The 23850-nt window shown below is 36.5% G+C and overlaps 1 protein-coding gene across 1 annotated transcript in view; it reads right to left on the bottom strand.

The window, feature by feature from the left end:
• LRP1B (LDL receptor related protein 1B) overlaps positions 1 to 23850 on the bottom strand; it is a 1837374-nt gene that overhangs the window by 882137 nt on the left and 931387 nt on the right. The gene's annotated exons all lie outside the window — the stretch shown is intronic.

Consider the following 23850-nt stretch of genomic DNA (forward strand, 5'->3'; position numbering starts at 1 on the left):
CCCCATCTTATAAATGAGGAAACTGAGGCACATAGAGGTTAAGTAACTCTCCCTAGACTGTACATCTGATTGTTGGTAGAGTAAGATTTGAACCTACGTAGTGTGGCTCTGGCATTTATTCTTAACCAGTTCTCAGGGCCCTTGGAGGGAGTGTTATACTGAACAAGGTGGAAGCTACCGAGCCTCTTAAAATTTGGCCTTGGGGGTCAACTAATGTAACTTCCTTTATAATGTTTTGGTTGAAACAGTAAGAAACCCACTCTGAGGAATGAGGGAGGAGCACCAAAGCATCAAAAAAGTTTGCAAACAAGCTTTAAAGTCATCACGGTGAACAAAATAGCAGCGTCGACAATTACAATACATGATACCTAGAATGGTGTGTTAGTTTTATTTGACCTTATAGCTCCCTTTATGTGGTCCTCATTTATCTATTTCAGGAAATGAAATAGAGCCTATCCTCAAGGCAGTTCTCCATTCTAATTGATATTCTAACCCCTCCCTTAGTTCTGACAACTTTCTATGTGGTGTTGGACAAGACTTCCACCCACTCAAGTTTCATTCATTTAGTTGTACCCAAATAGAAAATTCTCTGTTGCCTGTACCCAAAACATTGCTAAACCAATTCTTTAAATTCTGTTAATTTCCTCTTTTGGGAGGATTACACAACTGCTAAATTTGCATTTTAAACTTTCAGATAATTTTGAGTAATACTATGTAGAGAGAGGGGAAAAAAGTATTTTGTTAAGGTGATGTTGGTGTATGAGTGTGTGTGTGGCAGGTGGTGGTGGTATATACGTGCTGTCCTCTGAGAAAACTGCAGTTTCTCTATTTTAACTTAACTGTAAAATGCTAAACTAATTTAGCCCAATTATTTTGAATATAGGTTCAATTTAGAAGGCCAATGATTGTCAAAAAATTTCAGCTGAAAAATATTGGAAAAATCATGCAACTGACCAGAATTCTGTTTTTCATTAAAATCTGAGTTTGCCATCAATACTGTGTTTTTGGGGGGTTTGGTTTGTTTGTTTGCTTTTTAATAGCTCTAGTGAATGCCACCACTACAGTATTTAGTGGCATATCTTTGTATGTTCTGAGGAAACAATATGACTATGGTATACAGAGAAAAATTCCAAGAGGAACATTTCCTTCTGTGCCATGGTCTAAGACAGGAATTCCACATGCAGACAGGCAAATATTAGAATGATCAAGCAGGTTCATCTGTCATGCCTTTATGGCCAAGGTTAATTCTAATTATATGGCTGGCTGCCAGATTTCTCCTTTCTTCTTTGACCAAGGCAAAAAAAAAAAAAAAAAAAATCTGTCTGAAAGAGAGAAACTACTCAGCAATTTATAAGTCCATTTCATGTTCCCTTGCTATGTAAAAGTTTCACACCTAGAATCACACAAAGTACAACTAAATTCCTAATGCAGCATTTTTTATGTAAAAAAAAAAAAAAGAATCTTTTCACCTCAAAAATCCCTGTTGCCAGTCCTGTGATTGGCAAGAGCCTCAAGTTACTTCACTAATGGAAGTCCCAAGATTCTTCTTCCTTCTCCTAAGCTCAATTAGTGTTAACCTTTGCCTTCTACCAGTAAAATGCACTTACTTCTAGCCCATAAATTATGTAAATAACATCTCCTTATTTCCAGATGGCTTTTATATTTTTGTTTTTTGCTCTCCTATCCCCTTCCACACTCGAAGAAGGCCACAAACATTTATGTGTATTCATTAAGTCATACACTGATTCGGTGAATATTTATGTTGCGTGCTATTTTAGATAGTTGGAGATACACTGGTAAAAAAATAATGTATGATTTGTACTATCAAGGAATTCACAATATGTCTATTAGACAGAATAGACCAAGTTATGCTGCAGTAACAAACAACTGCCTACATCAATGCCTTAAAACAATGCTTTGTTTCTAGCTGATGTTACATGAAGGCTCTTGAGGATCTATACATTGTAGTCATTTCATTTCTTACAGAGATGGGTGTTCCATTTAAATGCATATTTCCATAATTACTAAGATAGAAAAAGAGAATGTGGCAAATCACACATTGGCTCTAAAAGCCTCTGTCTGTAAGAGTGATGTACTTCTCACACTTCATTGGCCAAAGCTGTCATATGTGCCTGTGTAACACTCTGAGGAAGCAAGACTTACTAATAAGCGCAGGAATGCAGGATCATACTTGTCAATGTTACACTATTTTCACCACCTACATCATGCTGTAAAATTTTCATATATCTATGGACAAGTGTAATATTTCATTTAAATGTCTTATAACCTACCTAGTAGATATTGCTAGGAAACCATGGCTTCTTATCTTTCTTTTTTTTTTTTTTTTTTAGAGCTATGTATCAACTAGGTCACACCTTATTGTCTCCTCTTTGGTCCTATGATTCAATTACTCAAAAAAAAAACAAAAACAATAAATTATACTGCTGCCATAAATGCTGGGTCTTCATTAGTTTGCATCAGCTCCATGTTTGTTTGTTGTTTTTTTTTTTTAATTTTTTTTAATATCCCCTTCCTGGTTATACATCTGTCCCTGCTTGACGTCTGGACTCAGCACATCACAGACAACTAGATTGTTTTCATTTCTGACTTCCGTCATGAGTTAATGCCCTTGCTCAAAACAAGAATTAAAGGAAACCAGACATGGAGAAAAATCTGTTTTTGACTGATTTTATTGAAGCTTAGACCTATGGCAAGATGTCATTTTAATGTTGGCACAAACATATAAGAAAAGTCCTAATTTAATAGACTATGTTGTCAGGCTTTTTTCAGTGTATAATTCTGCTTTGAAAGATTAGAATAAATTTTGGTCTGTCCAAATGTGTGACACAGCAATAACAGATCTAATTGGGTCATAATGTATCTGTTTTGCTAACTTCTTCAAATCATTTCTCTTTATTATTTTATGAAACATTATAAAAGAGAAACATGAGTTACTTAATTAAATATATGCAGCACTTAATAAACTGTGCAAACTCTTTGAGCCTTTGTTTTTATAGTACAAATAATAATAGCTCTCTCACAAAATTATAGGGAGGAGATCTGTAAAATATCTAGCACAGTATTTAGCACACAGTGACTAGGTTTTCAAAGTTCTTGTTCTCGTACATTCTGTACAATGAAGTAACTGTGGAGTTTTGAGAACAGCTAACAATTAATGTTTGGGGAAAAATCACTCAGGAATAAATTATTCTAAATAAACCACTCCACTTCCTTCCCCAAATGACAAATGTTCTGAGTGAGGAATGTCAGTATCACCAGTAAATAGAAAATACAAACAGAGTGAAAGACAAATTGCCAGACTCAAAATGAATGTCCGTGTGAATGTAATCACTCTGGCTCAGAGAGAGAGAGAGAGAGAGAGAGAGATGAACAGCAGGGACTTTGCAAATGAGCCAGGCTGAGGTTTTATCAGTTTCACCCCCAGGCCAATACGCTGCTCCATTGTTCCAGTTAGATTTTGCCCTGAATTGAAACTACTTCAACAGTTTCATTCTTAAATCTCTCACCATCATATCTTTAATAAGTAAACAGGTGGATTTATCTGTTATGCATGGACGGAGTGGATTTTGTGTGTCTGTTTTATTCTAGCATATTGATGCAAACACATATACACTGTTTCTAAAGGTTTATTAATGTAGTATTGTCCTTGTCATATTAGATTTTAATATTTTCTTTCTAGAACCTAAGCCTCAGGAAGCTAGGGAATGTTTGTCTACTCTCACATAAGACTTTTCTAGTTTTTACTCAAGTATTTAAAGGTGTTTGATCTGGGCAGCCCGGGTGGCTCAGCGGTTTAGTGCCACCTTCAGCCCAGGGCCTGATCCTGGAATCCAGGGATCCAGTCCTGCATGGGGCTCCCTGCATGGAGCCTGCTTCTCCCTCTGCCTGCATCTCTGCCTCTCTCTCGCGCTCTCTCTCTCTCTCCCCGTGTGTCTCTCCTGAATAAATAAATATAACCTTTAAAAAAAAAATAAAGGTGTTTGATCCAAAAAGAGATAAAGATGATATCGAATCTTACCCATTCTTTAAAGGACCAGCTTAAAGATTATTATGAAACTAGGATTTAAGTAGTAACAAAAAAAGAAAAAAAAAAAAGAAATCAACTACATTTAAATTTGTATGTTTCCTCTATCTTATACTACCAAACATTTCAGTTATTTATTTGCATATTTTGTGTTTCCTACCGGAATATAAATTTTTAGAAAACAGGTATCTTTGGTTCTTTACATCCCTCTCATCCACATATAGTTGAGTCACTTACTCTAAATTTTTGTTGAATGAGTAAAATAGGACATATTTTTGATACATAGGAAAAATCAGAACATAGCTTCAAAGTCACATTTGGATAGTCTTAGTCCTAGGATTTAAGATTAATCTGTGAATGAGGAAAATGAGGCTTCCTGATGAAATATGTCGGAGACAGTAGTATGAGAGGCAAAAAAGGAAGCAAAAGAATTGGAAATGTCTTCAAGTGGAAGAATAAGTTAAGGAATGGAGATATATGCCAATCTTTTTAATGGTTAAGTACTCCTAACTAGTCGTTTAAGGGGGGGGGGGGGGATTAAAAGAACAGAAAAGTAGAAATAAATACAATCATGATCCCGAGACAGAATTAAATGAAATGAGGAGATAGGTTTGCCATGTTTGCCTGGCCATGGTATGCCAAGGGAGCACAAACTCCTGCCATGTTATTTTCTCTTTTGTTCACTTATTCAGCTCAATTGGTTACAAGCTAGTAGGACTACAGAAACTATATTTAAAAATACTACTAATAAAACTTGGGTGTATTCTCTGTAACCCTGTTACCGACACACCATAGAATTTCTCATGTAACTCAACCATAAACAAACATCCCACATCCTACCATTTTTAACCACAAATCATCTCTTAGAATTGTTTAAATGTTTAACCATGACCAAATGTTGGAACATACTTTTAAATACTTTTGTTAAATGTCCTTCCTTATTTTACTTATTCAGTAGTTTAATTTCTCCTTTTAAATTACTTTTTATTTGGAGAAATGAAATTACCACAATTATTTCTCCCTATAATTGTTGACACTTTCCTAAAAATAAAGATGCAGACTCATATTTTTTGCTTAGATTAAAAAAATCAAGGTGTCACATATCCTTATGGGTTCATTTATTCTTAGCTTTCTCTTTGTCTAAGCAATTACCAATTAAAAAAAAAAAAAACAACCTTTTAGATTATTCTTTTAGGCTGAATTTCAAGGATGTGAACGAAAAACAAGCCTCATGCAGTGTTGGCGGAAATGCAAACTGGTGCAGCCACTGTGGAAAACACTGTTATTCCTCAAAAAATTAAAAATAGAACTACCCTATGATGCAGTAATCACACTATTGGGTATTTACTCATAGAATACAAAAACACTAATTTGAAAAGATATATGAACCCCTGATTATTGCAGCATTATTTACAATAGCCAAATTATGGAAAGAGCCCAAGTGTCCATCAACATATGAATGGATAAAGTATATATAAATATATATATATATATATGTTGGGAATGTTTCCCAACTTCATAATATAACACCGTATGTTAACTATACTGGAATTACAATTAAAAATAAGTAATGAAATGTTACATATATAAAAAAAGAGGGATGCCTTTTATGAGGTTAAGTATTAAACTCTTGGTTTCAGTCCTCACATTGAGATCTCAAGGTTGTGAGCTTGAGCTCCAAATCGTGCTTCATGCTCAGTGCGGAGTCGATTTGAGATTCTCTCTCCCTCCCATTCTCCCCCTGCTGCTCATGCTCTCTCACTCTCTCTAAAATAAATAAATGAATCTTTTTTTATTTTTTTTTAAGAATAATGGTCAAACTCATGACATATTTTCAAAAGCTTAATTTATCAGCTTTTATAGTATGGGAGCTACCATTCTCATCCATAATTGTGATTCTAGAAAATTATATATCATCTCAGAATATTTTCTAACTTCTTTGTTTCATTATACCCTGAGATGTACAACACTAACATTCAACTGTCTACAACTGAAAACATCTTTCCCATCAAATATGCTTCTCTTCTCTCTTCCCTATCTGAGAATGGCATCACCATCTAATGATTCAAGCCAGAGACATCCCATAAAAATGAATTTGCACAAATTCTTATCACAACTTGTAGAAGTCTCTCAAAATCTAACAGTTTATTTTTATTGCTATTGCTTTAGTTCAGGATTATAAAAACTCTTCTTTGTGTTATGCCAACTACCTCCTAACTTGCTCCCCTATCTCTGTTGTCTCTTATCAGTAATCAAGGAAAAGAGCAGGATAGCCTAGAAAAAATCTAGGACTACCAAAATTAAATGATAGTACCACACTATTACAATTAATGGTTTATGCATTACTTTAGCAGTACAAATAAAACAGAAAAAAAGTAATTTATGTAGCATTTGTATAAATATAAAATGAATAGAAAAATAAAAGTGATCGATAGTTTTGTTTTTTTAATATAGGGAATAATCTAATTGGACTACTTATTATGGTGGGAATACAATTGTTTTTTGCCTCATTAAAGACAATCTTTTTTATTTTTATTTGTTTTTTGTTTTGTTTTGTTTTTTAGGGTTTTTTTGGAAAGACAAATATTTACTTAATGATCCCCATCTACATTGGAAATGAAACTACAAGGCTACTGTTGAAAAAAATATTTTTTATATATATATATATTTTATATATATATATATATATACACACATTGTTTTCTGTATTTAATTATATTTCCTTATTTGAGACTGTAGATTTCTTGGTATAGATAGGGAATATAGTGTTTAATTTAGGGGTGCTGGACAAGGAGGGGATACTTCTTATAAACATTTAAAAATATACATCCCTGTGATACATTTGAATTTTCATATATTAAGGACTTGCATCCTTTAAAATTCTAAGGACACATTTTATTTTTATAGCAATAGGAACAACTGTGTTTCTGAGTTTATATATAAAATCATACACTGAGTTTATATAAAAAAATTGCATACATTGCTGACAGAATTTTACTAAAGTAAGTCGTGGAATTTTACTAAGTTAATATTATTCATGTAATATAATTTTAAATATTACACTTAGTAGTATTTCCCAAGTAATAATGACTCAATTTATTTAACAATATTAGTTAAATATTAAGAGTATATGTAACTGAATGTACTTTTGAAAAATCAACTGGTCAAAGGATCAACAGTTGATACTTAGAAAATGGTTCAAAATGGTGTCAGGATAGTGGTCCTTGAGTCAGTCTCTACTTTCCATAAATCCTGTAGTAACAGGAAAGGACTCCAAATTATATTATTATGAGAGACTCAAACACTCAACTATTCTCTAGAATTCAAAAGGAATTAAAAACTCTCATATGACTGATAAAACTGGAATCAAAAATACCATGACCAATCGGCATATTCTGACTGAAACTAAATGAAACCACTAACCAGAGAAAAAAATGGAAACACATTTTGCATCTCCTTATCTATTTGTCACCTAAGTCAGAAATCCAGGGCCCATGCCAGGCAGTTGGACCGTCAAGGTAAGAGACTGGACTTTGAGGAACCCAGAGTGCTGGTCCTTCCCTCTTCTATCACTGCATCCCCTCCCAAATCAATTCACAAACCACAATTCTGTGTAGGAAGTAGGAGAAATTTAGAAGTACCACCACATAACATGCTAAGAGGAAGAGTTCTCTTAGTTCAGGTAACTGTAGAATCAGAAGTTAATATATGAGACCCACTGGTAGATACCCAATTTAGGCATTTTGATGATTCTTTTCTTTCTATTTAAAAAGCCAAAGTCTAGGGGTGCCTGGGTGGCTCAGTCCGCTAAGCATCTGCTCAGGTTATGATTCCACAGTCCTGGGGATGGAGCCCCACATGGAGCTTCCTGCTAGGAGGAGAATCTGCTTCCCCCTCTATGTCTGTCCCTCCCCCACCACTCATGCTCTCTTTCTCTCTCTCTCTCTCTCTCTCTCTCTCAAATAAATAGATAAAAATCTTAAAAAAAAATCAAAGTCTGGAAACAGGTAGTTGAAGTTAATGCAACATTTTGAAGCAGAGGCACAGTGAATAAATGTCTGCTAGAAAAATCTCAGTATTGTAAGATCAATTAGGGTTAATGAAAGGTACAGAATACTTTGCAGGATTCTATTCTATCCTGCCCAATGAAATCTTGTTCTCATTCCCAACTTCATCCACCCTTCACAAGTCTAACAAGCAGGAAAATAGTTATATTGTTGCATTTCACTGGATAAAGCACTATCTTGTACAGTCTTTAATAACAAAGAGGCTTTTTGTCACTTATCATTTGCTTTTAAACTTAGAAAAATATATGGATATAAAGAGCATATGTAACACACTTATATAATTTACTTTTAAATTTACAATACCTCAATAAAAAGTTTATGCAATTTTCTAAATGCATTAATACAAATGCATGTGACAGAAATACAATATATTAACAGTTTATTCTGAACATAAGTAATGTCTGATTAGTACTTTTTATGTATATCTTTATCAAATTTTCTATAAAATTTACATATTACAGGAGAAAGAATTTTAAGCCATTAGTACTCTGGAGAAGAATAGTCTCACCTTCTTCTGTGGAACTGGGAAAGCTAAGTATCAGGGAGGAAAACTAATGAAGCGAGGTACATGGATAGTAGCTACAGAGTCGTAAATAGAACCTTGGCTTTTTTTTATCATCTTTCTATTCTTTGTATATATGTTAAATTTTTTAAATTAAAAATGCTAACATGTAGATGTAGATTCTTCTACATTTTTATTCATTCAAATATATAGCAATAACCTATCATGAGCAAGATCTTTGTCAACAAGGAACTAACAAATCTCACTTAGGTGTATTCTTTTCATTAAGCACAAAAATAGTGTGCTGAAAAAGTTTACTAATAAGCTAGTTATCGTTTGTTTAATACTATTTGTTTAATACTTAGAACTAATACTAAGTTCTAAGAAAAGAACTTAGTTGTAAAAGCTATGTAAGAATTTATTCTATGAACATAAGAATGATCTAACGAAAACATTAAGCTATTTTATGCTTAAAACTCTCATAGATGTAACTCATGTGATTGTCATTGGTTAGACACAGGTAAACAATAGCTATTGAAGTCTGTACACAAAAAAATATTGTTTTCACGTTTGCATACATTTCACTTATTTGGATATGCAAATACATCAGTTCTCATAAGTAGCCAATCATTTTTTCTAACTATTATAAATCTAGGGATGCCTGGGTGGCTCAGTGGTTGAGCATATACCTTCGGCTCAGGGCCTGATCCCGGGGTCCGTGGATCGAGTCCCACATTGGGCTTCTCCTAGGAAGGCTGCTTCTCCCTCTGCCTATGTCTCTGTCTCTCTCTGTCTCTCATGAATAAATAAATAAAATATTTTTTTAATAAAATCTTTTCTTAAAAATATATTTTAATATATTGTATTTATGACGAGCTCTGTTAAGTGTGTGAAATGTTGGATATTCCTATTTTCTCACTGAATACAGAAAGAACTGCTATACAAATATTATCATTAAATGCTTAACCTCACATGAATCACATCAATATATGGCTTTCTTTTTAAACTGTTAAATTAAACTTATATTTGTTCTGTATCTTTTTGTTTTCCTGCTCCTAATACACAATTCAATCTTCTTTTCTCTGAAATAATTCTGAGAATTCCAGTGCAGCTTTGTTGCAATATGATGGTGAGGGTCAGCTAAACTGAAATCATAACATAGGAAGTAAAATATATAAATTAGACCATTTAGCAGGTATTCAATACAATTAAAATCATATCATTCTGTGTCCTTTTTTAAGTATATAAAATATGAATTTTGTTCATTTACAGACAAGTTAGTGAAACACAGAGAAAGCTTCTGACAGGAAGCAGCACTATTGACACTACCCAGGGCTTTCTGGAGTCTGTGCTCCCATCTCTCCAAGATACTTGCCTTTTCAATTTTGTTTTCTCTGTGGTCTATCCTGAGAGAGCAAGGTATCACTTATTATGAACTTCTTTTAAGTAACAAACAAAGGGAATCCAAAGTCATGGTTTAACTTCAATCTCTTTTCCTTTTCTTAGTTGTAGTGCTATGCAGCCACAACATATATTCCTTTTTATGCTTCTTTGCACAGGAGGCATCTATCTGACTGCCAACTATAAGAATATTTCTCTGACTTCCCATCTCTGAATATTAGAAGTGAACATGGAAAATTCTGATTCCAGATACTTTGTTTAGAGATAAAAAAAACATAAATGCTCAGTTGGTAAAGTGTAAGCCAGTTAATAATATCAATCTGGAGTATTTATCTATAGTCCAGAGTGTCTGGTATTACTTTTAATTATTTCTTATAACCTATTTCACCCCATGTTTCTTGCAAGATCCTTGAGTGATACAATGGTCCTACACATTGCTATTCTTAATAGTGTGTTGTGACAAATTTAGTGCTTCATAAATATTTCCACAATGATTAAATGAAGAAGGAAATTAATGCATAAAGTCAATTCTTTTTTTATAGAAGACACTTTACTCCTTCTAGCCAGTCTCCTATTACCCTAAAACAATATATTTTCACATATCATTTAACATTATCTCACTTTCATAAACTAATAGTAGTCTTCTGCATTTCCCTTACTAAAAACTTCCAGTATAATTTTATAGTTTATTAGAATATATAAAAATAGGATTAGAAGGGAAATAATTTAGTTAAGCCATACATGATCATAAATTGCTGTGAAACCAATCTAAATCAGGGAAATATTTAAAGAAACATAAGATCTTAGAATAACAAAAAAGTGAACTGATGAGATCAAAAGGCAACTGTGTGAAAGTGCCAGCCCAGTGTTCTGGGGCAATTAAAATGCTTGAGCATAAGCTTCTCATACAATGACAAAATTAAATACAGCCTCTCAAATGACAAGAAATAACTCAATTATTCAGTAAGTTGGGCAAAAGAAGTCCTATTGTTTAGAGTCACAGTTTAGCTTTCACTATTACATTTTAATTTTTTTTTTTTTATTTATTTATGGTAGTCACAAAGAGAGAGAGAGAGAGAGAGAGAGAGAGAGGCAGAGACACAGGCAGAGGGAGAAGCAGGCTCCATGCACCGGGAGCCCGACGTGGGATTTGATCCCGGGTCTCCAGGATCGCGCCCTGGGCCAAAGGCAGGCGGTAAACTGCTACGCCACTCAGGGATCCCTACATTTTAAAATATGAGAATATAAGCAAGTAAAAGTCATTAAAATTGTTAGCCATCCGAGAAATGCAAATTAAAGGTATAAGATTTCATTACATGCCTACTAGAATTGATAATGCTGAATGCCAGAAAGGATACAGAGTAACTGGATCTTATATTGCTAGTAAAACTGTACAGACTCTGGAAAACAGTTTGGCAGCTTTTTCTGTTTGTTTGTTTGTGTTTTGTTTCTAAATAAAATTAAACATGAATTTACCATGGAATTGACTCATCAGTCACACTCTTGAGTATTTATCCTAGAAAAAATGAAAATCTATGCTTACATGAAAACCTGTACACAGATGTTCATGGTAGCTTGAAATAATTTATCGAATAAATAACTTATTTAAAAAATAAACAGCTTAAAATTGGAAATCACAAAAAGGTTTCTTTTACATGTGAAAGGATAGATAGCATGTATTATATTTCTATAATGGAATACTACCCAGAAATATAAAGGAATATACCACCAATATGCACTAAATGAATGGAACTTCAGGGAATCATGTTGAGTGGGGGGAAAAGCTAACCTCAAAGTTTTTAATTGAATAATCTTCCACTTAGTAATATTCTTGAAGTCACAAAATATGGTCATGAGAATAAATCAGTGGTTGCCAGAGTCAGGGCTAGGGAAGAGGGTGACTTTAAAAGGAAAAAAGAAAAGGAGTTTTTCATTGGTGATTAATGTGTTCTGTATCCTGATTTTGGTGATGTTTACATCAATATGTACATGTGAAATTTCAAAGAACTATAAACTAAAAAAGTGTGCATGTGAAATCTGAATAAGGTTGGTAGTTGAGTTAATAATATTGTACCAGGGGGGAGGAGCAAGATGGCGGAGGAGTAGGGTCTCCAAATCACCTGTCTCCACCAAACTACCTAGAAAACCTTCAAATTATCCTGAAAATCTATGAATTCGGCCTGAGATTCAAAGAGAGACCAGCTGGAATGCTACAGTGAGAAGAGTTCGCGCATCTATCAAGGTAGGAAGACGGGGAAAAAGAAATAAAGGAACAAAGGCCTCCAAGGGGGAGGGGCCCCGCGAGGAGCCGGGCTGAGGCCGGGGCGAGTGTCCCCAGGACAGGAGAGCCCCGTCCCGGAGACGCAGGAGCTGCACCGACCTTCCCGGGGGAAAGGGGCTCGCGGGGAGGTGGAGCAGGACCCAGGAGGGCGGGGATGCCCTCGGGCTCCCGGGGACACTAACAGACACCTGCGCCCCGGGAGAGTGCGCCGAGCTCCCTAAGGGCTGCAGCGCGCACGGCGGGACCCGGCAGGACCCGGAGCAGCTCGGAGAGGCTCAGGCGGCGGCTCCGCGGAGGGGGCTGCGGGGCGGGAGCAGCTCGGAGGGGCTCGGGCAGAGGAAGAGGCTCCGTGCGGAGGGGCCTGCGCGGTTCCAGGAGCAGCTCGGGGTGCTCAGGCGGCGGCTCCGCGGAGGGGGTTGCGCGGCCCGGGAGCGCGAATCCAACAGCGCAGGCTCCGGAGCACAGGGCGCCGGGACACAGCCCAGGATCCCGCCTCCCCCGGGACAGGCAGAGGCCGGGAGGGCCCAGGACACCAAGGACGCTCCTGCCCCAGCTGAGCAGATCAGCGGCCCCGCCCCGGAGCCTCCAGGCCCTGCAGACGGAGTTCCTGCCGGAGCTGACTCCAGGTTTCCAGAGCTGCCCCGCCACTGGGGCTGTTCCTCCTGCGGCCTCACGGGGCAAACAACCCCCACCGAGCCCTGCACCAGGCAGGGGCACAGCAGCTCCCCCAACTGCTAACACCTGAAAATCAGCACAACAGGCCCCTCCCCCAGAACACCAGCTAGACTGACAACTTCCAGGAGAAGCCAAGGGACTTAAAGAACACAGAATCAGAAGATACTCCCCGGTGGTTCTTTTTTTGTTTGTTTGTTTTTGTTTTGTTTTGTTTTTGTTTTTGTTTTGTTTTGCTTTTTGATTTGTTTCCTTCCCCCACCCCCTTTTTTTCTCCTTTCTTTTTCTTTCTCTTTTTCTTCTTTTTTTTTTTTTTTTTTCGTTTTTTTTCTTTTTCTTCCCTTTTTTTTTCTCTTTCTCTTTTCTTTCCTTCTTTCTCTCCTCTCTTTTTCTCTTTTTCCCAATACAACTTGCTTTTGGCCACTCTGCACTGAGCAAAATGACTAGAAGGAAAACCTCACCTCAAAAGAAAGAATCAGAAACAGTCCTCTCTCCCACAGAGTTACAAAATCTGGATTACAATTCAATGTCAGAAAGCCAATTCAGAAGCACTATTATACAGCTACTGGTGGCTCTAGAAAAAAGTATAAAGGACTCAAGAGACTTCATGACTGCAGAATTTAGAGCTAATCAGGCAGAAATTAAAAACCAATTGAATGAGATGCAATCCAAACTAGAAGTCCTAACGACGAGGGTTAACGAGGTGGAAGAACGAGTGAGTGACCTAGAAGACAAGTTGACAGCAAAGAGGGAAACTGAGGAAAAAAGAGACAAACAATTAAAAGACCATGAAGATAGATTAAGGGAAATAAACGACAGCCTGAGGAAGAAAAACCTACGTTTAATTGGGGTTCCCGAGGGCGCCGAAAGGGACAGAGGGCCAGAATATGTATTTGAACAAATTCTAGCTGAAAACTTTCCTAATCTGGGAAGGGAAACAGGCATTCAGATCCAGGAAATAGAGAGATCCCCCCCTAAAATCAATAAAAACCGTTCAACACCTCGACATTTAATTGTGAAGCTTGCAAATTCCAAAGATAAGGAGAAGATCCTTAAAGCAGCAAGAGACAAGAAATCCCTGACTTTTATGGGGAGGAGTATTAGGGTAACAGCAGACCTCTCCACAGAGACCTGGCAGGCCAGAAAGGGCTGGCAGGATATATTCAGGGTCCTAAATGAAAAGAACATGCAACCAAGAATACTTTATCCAGCAAGGCTCTCATTCAAAATGGAAGGAGAGATAAAGAGCTTCCAAGACAGGCAGCAACTAAAAGAATATGTGACCTCCAAACCAGCTCTGCAAGAAATTTTAAGGGGGCCTCTTAAAATTCCCCTTTAAGAAGAAGTTCAGTGGAACAGTCCACAAAAACAAAGACTGAATAGATATCATGATGACACTAAACTCATATCTCTCAATAGTAACTCTGAATGTGAACGGGCTTAATGACCCCATCAAAAGGCGCAGGGTTGCAGACTGGATAAAAAAGCAGGACCCATCTATTTGCTGTCTACAAGAGACTCATTTTAGACAGAAGGACACCTACAGCCTGAAAATAAAAGGTTGGAGAACCATTTACCATTCGAATGGTCCTCAAAAGAAAGCAGGGGTAGCCATCCTTATATCAGATAAACTAAAATTTACCCCAAAGACTGTAGTGAGAGATGAAGAGGGACACTATATCATACTTAAAGGATCTATTCAACAAGAGGACTTAACAATCCTCAATATATATGCTCCGAATGTGGGAGCTGCCAAATATATAAATCAATTATTAACCAAAGTAAAGAAATACTTAGATAATAATACACTTATACTTGGTGACTTCAATCTAGCTCTTTCTATACTTGATAGGTCTTCTAAGCAAAACATCTCCAAAGAAACGAGAGCTTTAAATGATACACTGGACCAGATGGATTTCACAGATATCTACAGAACTTTACATCCAAACTCAACTGAATACACATTCTTCTCAAGCGCACATGGAACTTTCTCCAGAATAGACCACATATTGGGTCACAAATCGGGTCTGAACCGATACCAAAAGATTGGGATTGTCCCCTGCATATTCTCGGACCATAATGCCTTGAAATTAGAACTAAATCACAACAAGAAGTTTGGAAGGACCTCAAACACATGGAGGTTAAGGACCATCCTGCTAAAAGATAAAAGGGTCAACCAGGAAATTAAGGAAGAATTAAAAAGATTCATGGAAACTAATGAGAATGAAGATACAACCGTTCAAAATCTTTGGGATGCAGCAAAAGCAGTCCTAAGGGGGAAATACATCGCAATACAAGCATCCATTCAAAAACTGGAAAGAACTCAAATACAAAAGCTAACCTTACACATAAAGGAGCTAGAGAAAAAACAGCAAATAGATCCTACACCCAAGAGAAGAAGGGAGCTAATAAAGATTCGAGCAGAACTCAACGAAATCGAGACCAGAAGAACTGTGGAACAGATCAACAGAACCAGGAGTTGGTTCTTTGAAAGAATTAATAAGATAGATAAACCATTAGCCAGCCTTATTAAAAAGAAGAGAGAGAAGACTCAAATTAATAAAATCATGAATGAGAAAGGAGAGATCACTACCAACACCAAGGAAATACAAACGATTTTAAAAACATATTATGAACAGCTATACGCCAATAAATTAGGCAATCTAGAAGAAATGGACGCATTCCTGGAAAGCCACAAACTACCAAAACTGGAACAGGAAGAAATAGAAAACCTGAACAGGCCAATAACCAGGGAGGAAATTGAAGCAGTCATCAAAAACCTCCCAAGACACAAGAGTCCAGGGCCAGATGGCTTCCCAGGAGAATTTTATCAAACGTTTAAAGAAGAAATCATACCTATTCTCCTAAAGCTGTTTGGAAAGATAGAAAGAGATGGAGTACTTCCAAATTCGTTCTATGAAGCCAGCATCACCTTAATTCCAAAGCCAGACAAAGACCCCGCCAAAAAGGAGAATTACAGACCAATATCCCTGATGAACATGGATGCAAAAATTCTCAACAAGATACTGGCCAATAGGATCCAACAGTACATTAAGAAAATTATTCACCATGACCAAGTAGGATTTATCCCTGGGACACAAGGCTGGTTCAACACCCGTAAAACAATCAATGTGATTCATCATATCAGCAAGAGAAAAACCAAGAACCATATGATCCTCTCATTGGATGCAGAGAAAGCATTTGACAAAATACAGCATCCATTCCTGATCAAAACTCTTCAGAGTGTAGGGATAGAGGGAACATTCCTCGACATCTTAAAAGCCATCTATGAAAAGCCCACAGCAAATATCATTCTCAATGGGGAAGCACTGGGAGCCTTTCCCCTAAGATCAGGAACAAGACAGGGATGTCCACTCTCACCACTGCTATTCAACATAGTACTGGAAGTCCTAGCCTCAGCAATCAGACAACAAAAAGACATTAAAGGCATTCAAATTGGCAAAGAAGAAGTCAAACTCTCCCTCTTCGCCGATGACATGATACTCTACATAGAAAACCCAAAAGTCTCCACCCCAAGATTGCTAGAACTCATACAGCAATTCGGTAGCGTGGCAGGATACAAAATCAATGCCCAGAAGTCAGTGGCATTTCTATACACTAACAATGAGACTGAAGAAAGAGAAATTAAGGAGTCAATCCCATTTACAATTGCACCCAAAAGCATAAGATACCTAGGAATAAACCTCACCAAAGATGTAAAGGATCTATACCCTCAAAACTATAGAACACTTCTGAAAGAAATTGAGGAAGACACAAAGAGATGGAAAAATATTCCATGCTCATGGATTGGCAGAATTAATATTGTGAAAATGTCAATGTTACCCAGGGCAATATACACGTTTAATGCAATCCCTATCAAAATACCATGGACTTTCTTCAGAGAGTTAGAACAAATTATTTTAAGATTTGTGTGGAATCAGAAAAGACCCCGAATAGCCAGGGGAATTTTAAAAAAGAAAACCATAGCTGGGGGCATCACAATGCCAGATTTCAGGTTGTACTACAAAGCTGTGGTCATCAAGACAGTGTGGTACTGGCACAAAAACAGACGCATAGATCAGTGGAACAGAATAGAGAATCCAGAAGTGGACCCTGAACATTATGGGCAACTAATATTCGATAAAGGAGGAAAGACTATCCATTGGAAGAAAGACAGTCTCTTCAATAAATGGTGCTGGGAAAATTGGACATCCACATGCAGAAGAATGAAACTAGACCACTCTCTTTCACCATACACAAAGATAAACTCAAAATGGATGAAAGATCTAAATGTGAGACAAGATTCCATCAAAATCCTAGAGAAGAACACAGGCAACACCCTTTTTGAACTCGGCCATAGTAACTTCTTGCAAGATACATCCACGAAGGCAAAAGAAACAAAAGCAAAAATGAACTATTGGGACTTCATCAAGATAAGAAGCTTTTGCACAGCAAAGGATACAGTCAACAAAACTCAAAGACAACCTACAGAATGGGAGAAGATATTTGCAAATGACATATCAGATAAAGGGCTAGTTTCCAAGATCTATAAAGAACTTCTTAAACTCAACACCAAAGAAACAAACAATCCAATCATGAAATGGGCAAAAGACATGAACAGAAATCTCACAGAAGAAGACATAGACATGGCCAACATGCACATGAGAAAATGCTCTGCATCACTTGCCATCAGGGAAATACAAATCAAAACCACAATGAGATACCACCTCACACCAGTGAGAATGGGAAAAATTAACAAGGCAGGAAACAACAAATGTTGGAGAGGATGTGGAGAAAAGGGAACCCTCTTACACTGTTGGTGGGAATGTGAACTGGTGCAGCCACTCTGGAAAACTGTGTGGAGGTTCCTCAAACAGTTAAAAATATACCTGCCCTACGACCCAGCAATTGCACTGTTGGGGATTTACCCCAAAGATACAAATGCAATGAAACGCTGGGACACCTGCACCCCGATGTTTCTAGCAGCAATGGCCACGATAGCCAAACTGTGGAAGGAGCCTCGGTGTCCAACGAAAGATGAATGGATAAAGAAGATGTGGTTTATGTATACAATGGAATATTACTCAGCTATTAGAAATGACAAATACCCACCATTTGCTTCAACGTGGATGGAACTGGAGGGTATTATGCTGAGTGAAGTAAGCCAGTCGGAGAAGGACAAACATTATATGTTCTCATTCATTTGGGGAATATAAATAATAGTGAAAGGGAAAATAAGGGAAGGGAGAAGAAATGTGTGGGAAATATCAGAAAGGGAGACAGAACATAAAGACTGCTAACTCTGGGAAACGAACTAGGGGTGGTAGAAGGGGAGGAGGGCGGGGGGTGGGAGTGAATGGGTGACGGGCACTGGGTGTTATTCTGTATGTTAGTAAATTGAACACCAATAAAAAAAAAATAAAAAAAAAAAAAAATAATAATATTGTACCAATATAAATTTCCTAATCTTAATGATCATGTAAGATGTTATCATTAGGAGAAGGTGGGTGAATTGTTTATAAGAGTTTTCTATTAATTTTGCAACTTTTGGAGAGTCAAAGTATTTTAAAATTAAAGTATTAAACAATAAAATAAAGGATACTTTTTTCTTTTACCATTTGCCTAAAGTAGAGGCAAATTATTATAAAATTCAATGGTTTTCTCCATTACCTTTTTTCTTTTTTTTTAATTTTTATTTATTTATGATAGTCACAGAGAGAGAGAGAGAGAGAGGCAGAGACACAGGCAGAGGGAGAAGCAGGCTCCATGCATCGGGAGCCCGACGTGGGATTCGATCCCAGGTTTCCAGGAACGCACCCTGGGCCGAAGGCAGGCGCTAAACCGCTGCACCACCCAGGGATCCCTCTCCATTACCTTAGATTTATTTTCCAATTTAGCTGTTACTATTTGTACATTTATCTTATAAAAAATTATGCAATGGAAGTTCCATTTTCCTCATTACTACAACATTGGAGAGAAATAAGATAAAAATATAGTGATGAATAAAAAGTAAATTTGTCAAATAACCACTTTTGATTTTTTACACAATTAAATTTTGTTTGCCAGTTCTTCTCAGGCTGTATCATTTTCAAACACAGCTGATAGGAAGGGGGAGATAGTAACAAATAAAATAATTTCCAATAAAAAGACGAGAACACCACCACCAAAATCAACAAGATATTTGGACACAATTCTCCATTGGATCTCTGACATTTCTGCCCATTGTTTTAAGCAAAGGCATTGGTAACTTCTGTATTGCTCTTTCAGGGACGTTTGTAAAGCAAATGGTGTCTCTCTCTGGGGTAGGGGGAAGATTTGTCACCTGACCAGAATAACGAAGATAATGCCTCTCTCCAGGGCAACGATTGGTGGGCCAGTGGCTAGCTGTAGCCTTACAAAATTGGTGGTTTCCTAAACTCAAAGTTGCTCAGCTATCATACAAACTTACTTTGTAAATATCATCCATTTGGGTCCACCTTTGCATTCCTTGCAGGGGACTTGGGGAGCCTATGTTGTGATGAATAAAGTAAATTGTAAAGACTTCAGAAATTTCAGGATTTCTTCCTGACAGTGCCTTGGCACAATGTATTTTTTCTTCCCCTCTAGTGGCAACTCCAGACCTGCCTAAATGTATATAGTCTCTGGATGGCAGCCTGTTCAGAATGAGAATTAGGACGTTAAAACTTAATTCTGGTCACAGTTTATAAATATGCTCTGGTGCCTCTTTCATTTGACTCTTCCAGGCAAAGCTCTGGATGATGTAAGAGAAGACTGAAGAGAAAAGAAAGATGAAGTTATAGCAACTTCACACTTTGTGAAGGTGGAGGAAGCGCAAAAATCCTGTACTTGGAGGAGAGATAACCTCAGAATGCGGGATGTATAGGGACGGGAAGGACATTAATGATCTTTCAGATCTGTCCCTAGAGGCTTCCACCAGACTATAAGCATCCTGGTGCTACTCTTTTATCTTTTCAATGATGTTTGAAAAGGAAGGGAACCAATTTGAGTGTGGAGCTCATGCTGCCTGCGGCCCTGTGAGTAATAAAATACTTTATCTTTGACCCCAAGTCTCCTGTGTTGTGCCAAGATCTAGGAAGCCCTGGCCCGCACACTGGGCTTGCAAATAGGATAAGAATCTCAGATTATTTGTACTTTTGACATATACATAAAATAACTAAAGAAGTCCAGTTTAATTATATACTGGTTTTCCAAATTTGAAAATATAATTTGGAAGTATAGGTCTAAAAATAATAGTACTGGGCTCTGGATGATTTAAAGTGTTTTTATTGTTGGTTTATCATTGAAGTTCACAAATGCATATGTAATAATTTATCTGCTGTCCTGCCATGCATCCTTTTGGCTTCTAATTCTTGTGGACTCTACAGTGGATAGTTAAAAATGAGCTTTGATTTTCCATATATTGACAGCATTTCACTTTGTTCAAAGTAAATCTTGCTCAGGAGGCATGCATAAGCCTAGGAAATTAACATACAAAGGGCAACACTCAACCAATAGAGGAAAGGAGTTTGTCATGATCAGTCCTCAGGTAGGCAGTTCTGACAAGCATTCCATATGCTTCTCAGGAATTTCTAAGGAGGATTAAGCCCCAGTTCATCACAGTTCCTGCAGTAACATGCTTTATATTGCCTTTACTTCCTTCCTGTACTCTTCTTCACCCCACACTCTTGCTTCCTGGAATAACCACATAAATAACCTACCTAAACACAAAAACTTGTTTGAATCTCTTATTTTGTGTAGTGCCTAATTTAAACAAATGGCACGGCTCATTTCACAACAGATATGTTTAGGTTGCATATTTAAAATTTATGTTTTCTGTTTAAGCAAATTCACATACTTCCATAAAATGAAATTAAAGGTTTATATTACAAGATATAGTTTGAATTGAATTTTACAAAAAGGAATTAAAAACCCCTCAACCTGGTAGTAATACTGTTTTGTGCTACAAGATGAGTCTACTGATTATGACCATTTGGATATATGACAATTTGTGAATTTACTTTGGGATACATTAGGACTGTATCTTACCAAATCAGGATTATAACACCTGCTTTGGCCCCAAGTCAAAATAATTATACTCTGCAGATAACTATTGTATTGTATCTTGGACTTATCTAATGTAAGACATTTGGGGATACTCTAAAAAAACATTGAAATTTTGATGCTACTTGATGTTTTTGTGGAAAATCTACATTAGAGCTTCTAAGAAACAGAGACTGAGAAAAACATTAATCTGCATTGTATGCATAAGATATTTAATTCAGCTCCAGTTGTATTGAGTTGGATGGCATTTAGAGAACTCGTAATGTGAGTGAGAGAATCTGTGATTGCTCTACAAGGAAGCAGAAGGTGGAAATGGAAGTTAGAAGAGTGAACAGCATCTAACAGAGAAGTTAATGGCCCTGTGATGATATATGGCGAGCTGGAGAAATTAAGAGCTTCGTGGAATTTTTTGCTTCTTCCTTAATTAGCGTTTGGTTTGGGAATACAACTCAATCATTGTTGAACTCTATGGTAGTACAAAGTTGACTAATAGTAGTGAAGAAATCCTCAGTTTTCATCTGTATCCATCAATGATCATACTAGACAGGCTAAACTGATGAATACTAAAAATTAGCTTACAAACATATAGCTGTCTCCAGATAACAAAGCATTCTTATAGAGGTTGCCATATGTAATGCTTATTTCCTAATGAGGGTAAATGAGACAAAATTGTTCACATTTTATAAATGCTGCTTTTGAATGTCAGATAATGATTTTTCACGTGGTTGTATAAAATAACTAGTGGGACACTAAGCTAGAACTATACTCAAGGTATTCCAACCCAAGGTATAGGTTTTCTTCTCCTGTAGTCATCATGATCATGTTTATTTGGGGGTCGTATTTCTTTTTGTGACTGTAACAAAAAGATTTTGCTGAAATCCAGATTTGGAGAAGCAGCTTTAAATCCCCCATAGCCTCATTAAAGAGAAAATAAGCTCTGGAATTTAGAGGATACAGAGTCATTCTAAGAAGGAATAAGGCAATAGGAAATACAGTAGCAGCTGGTCCAGAAATCTTTTACTGATTACTTTTATAATGTTTTCCTACCCAACTACTAAAAGTAGTTACTATTTTTTCCTTATTTCTCTTTGACCCACTATCTCAATGGTTCAGTGTTTTAATCACCTCATTCTTGAAGACATCACACTTCCTCTGATCTTTCCATTCTTCCCAAAGAACCCACTTTCACAATAAACTCAAATAACAATGAGACAGTGAAGTATCTTCACTGATTTTTAATTTCTGACTTTTTAAACAAATTGTTTTGCAGAGAGAATGTGGAATAAACAAGAACACTTAAAAGTAGCTAGAGGGCACTAATCCCTGGTATATTTCAGAAAAATCATTGAATTTGGGAGTTGAAAGAAAACCTTACAAATCACCAGTTATGAATTAACCAAGGTTACCTGAATCCAGAACTAGAAGCCAAACCTTTTGACTTAGGCCAGGGCTTTTCCCAATATTGTATCCTCCACATCACCAACAATCTTGTTTTGCTTTTTCTACTTTTTAGTTGTCTTTTCTCTGTTAAGCCTTCGGTGGTGAAAAGTTGATAGCATTGATTAAATGTTCATGCTATTATAAATATGATAGATAAAGTCACTAATCCCCATGGAATATCATGATTACAAACAATATTAGCTAATATTTTTTTCATCATCTATTAGATATACATTTACCTCCTACAAGTTCACAATATCCAGGATTTACATATTAATTATTCACTTATTATTATTTTGTTCATTTAGGAAGTGTATCATCCTCCTCTACCAATATAATACAAAATTGTGTTGTTAATAATTTTAAGTATAATTGAACCATTAAGAAAATAGGAACAAGAGCATATGCTTAGTAAGTTATCTCCATTTAAATGGGTTTATAAAGGAAAATAAAAAATTAAAAGTTTCACATAATTTGTGATTATATGAATAATCATGACTAAATTCTCACTCATTGAAAAATAATCATTTTTAGTTAGAAGTCTTAGTTAACACAATGGTCATTATAGTGAGCTTCTAATATTTTCTTAATTAGCATGCTTTCAGTTGAAGTCTTAAGCCATAGCTATTTGTAATAAAGTAAATCTTTTCTATCTATGATACATTCATAATATATACACATAATAATATAAAAAAAATGATGTTTACTCTCTTTAAGCAGGTACTACCCTAGTCCAACCAACCGTTAACTATCTGGAGCTATTGAAATAGGCTCTTCATTGATCTCTCCATTCCCATTTTACCTCCACAACACACACACACCATACTTCACAATAAAAAAGCATTCTATATTGTAATCTGGGCAACTGATGGGCTTAAAATTTTCCAATGTGGCTTCCAAGGTTCTGAACAACACAGCCCCAGCCTCTCTCTTCATATTCATTTTGAGCCACTCTTCTCCTTGATTATTGTACTCCAGCCACACTGTTCCTTTCCCAGTTTCTCAAACATGCCCCACTCTCTTCCTCCTCAAGTATCAGACTTGGTCCCTCTCTGCAATGCTCCTTGCACTCCCTGTCGACATTACCACTTTCCATAATGTTCCCATCTCATCCTTTAAGTAACATTTTACATGTCATCTCCTCAGTGAGACTTTCACTGACCAGCTCACTTAACTAACGTCCTCTCTGTCAGTTTTGACAATAACACATTGTTTATAATCACATACTACTTATCATAATTTGTATTTATGAGTATATCTATGTATGAAAGTACTTCTTGGTTGCACTGGAGTAAAAAATATATAGCACTTTAATAACTTGTTTTTATAAGAAATATCAATTAAGCTCAGCTTTTAAATAACTTAAAAAAAGATTTAAAAA

Source organism: Canis lupus, chromosome 19, assembly GCF_003254725.2.
Source record: "Canis lupus dingo isolate Sandy chromosome 19, ASM325472v2, whole genome shotgun sequence".
NCBI lineage: Eukaryota > Metazoa > Chordata > Mammalia > Carnivora > Canidae > Canis > Canis lupus.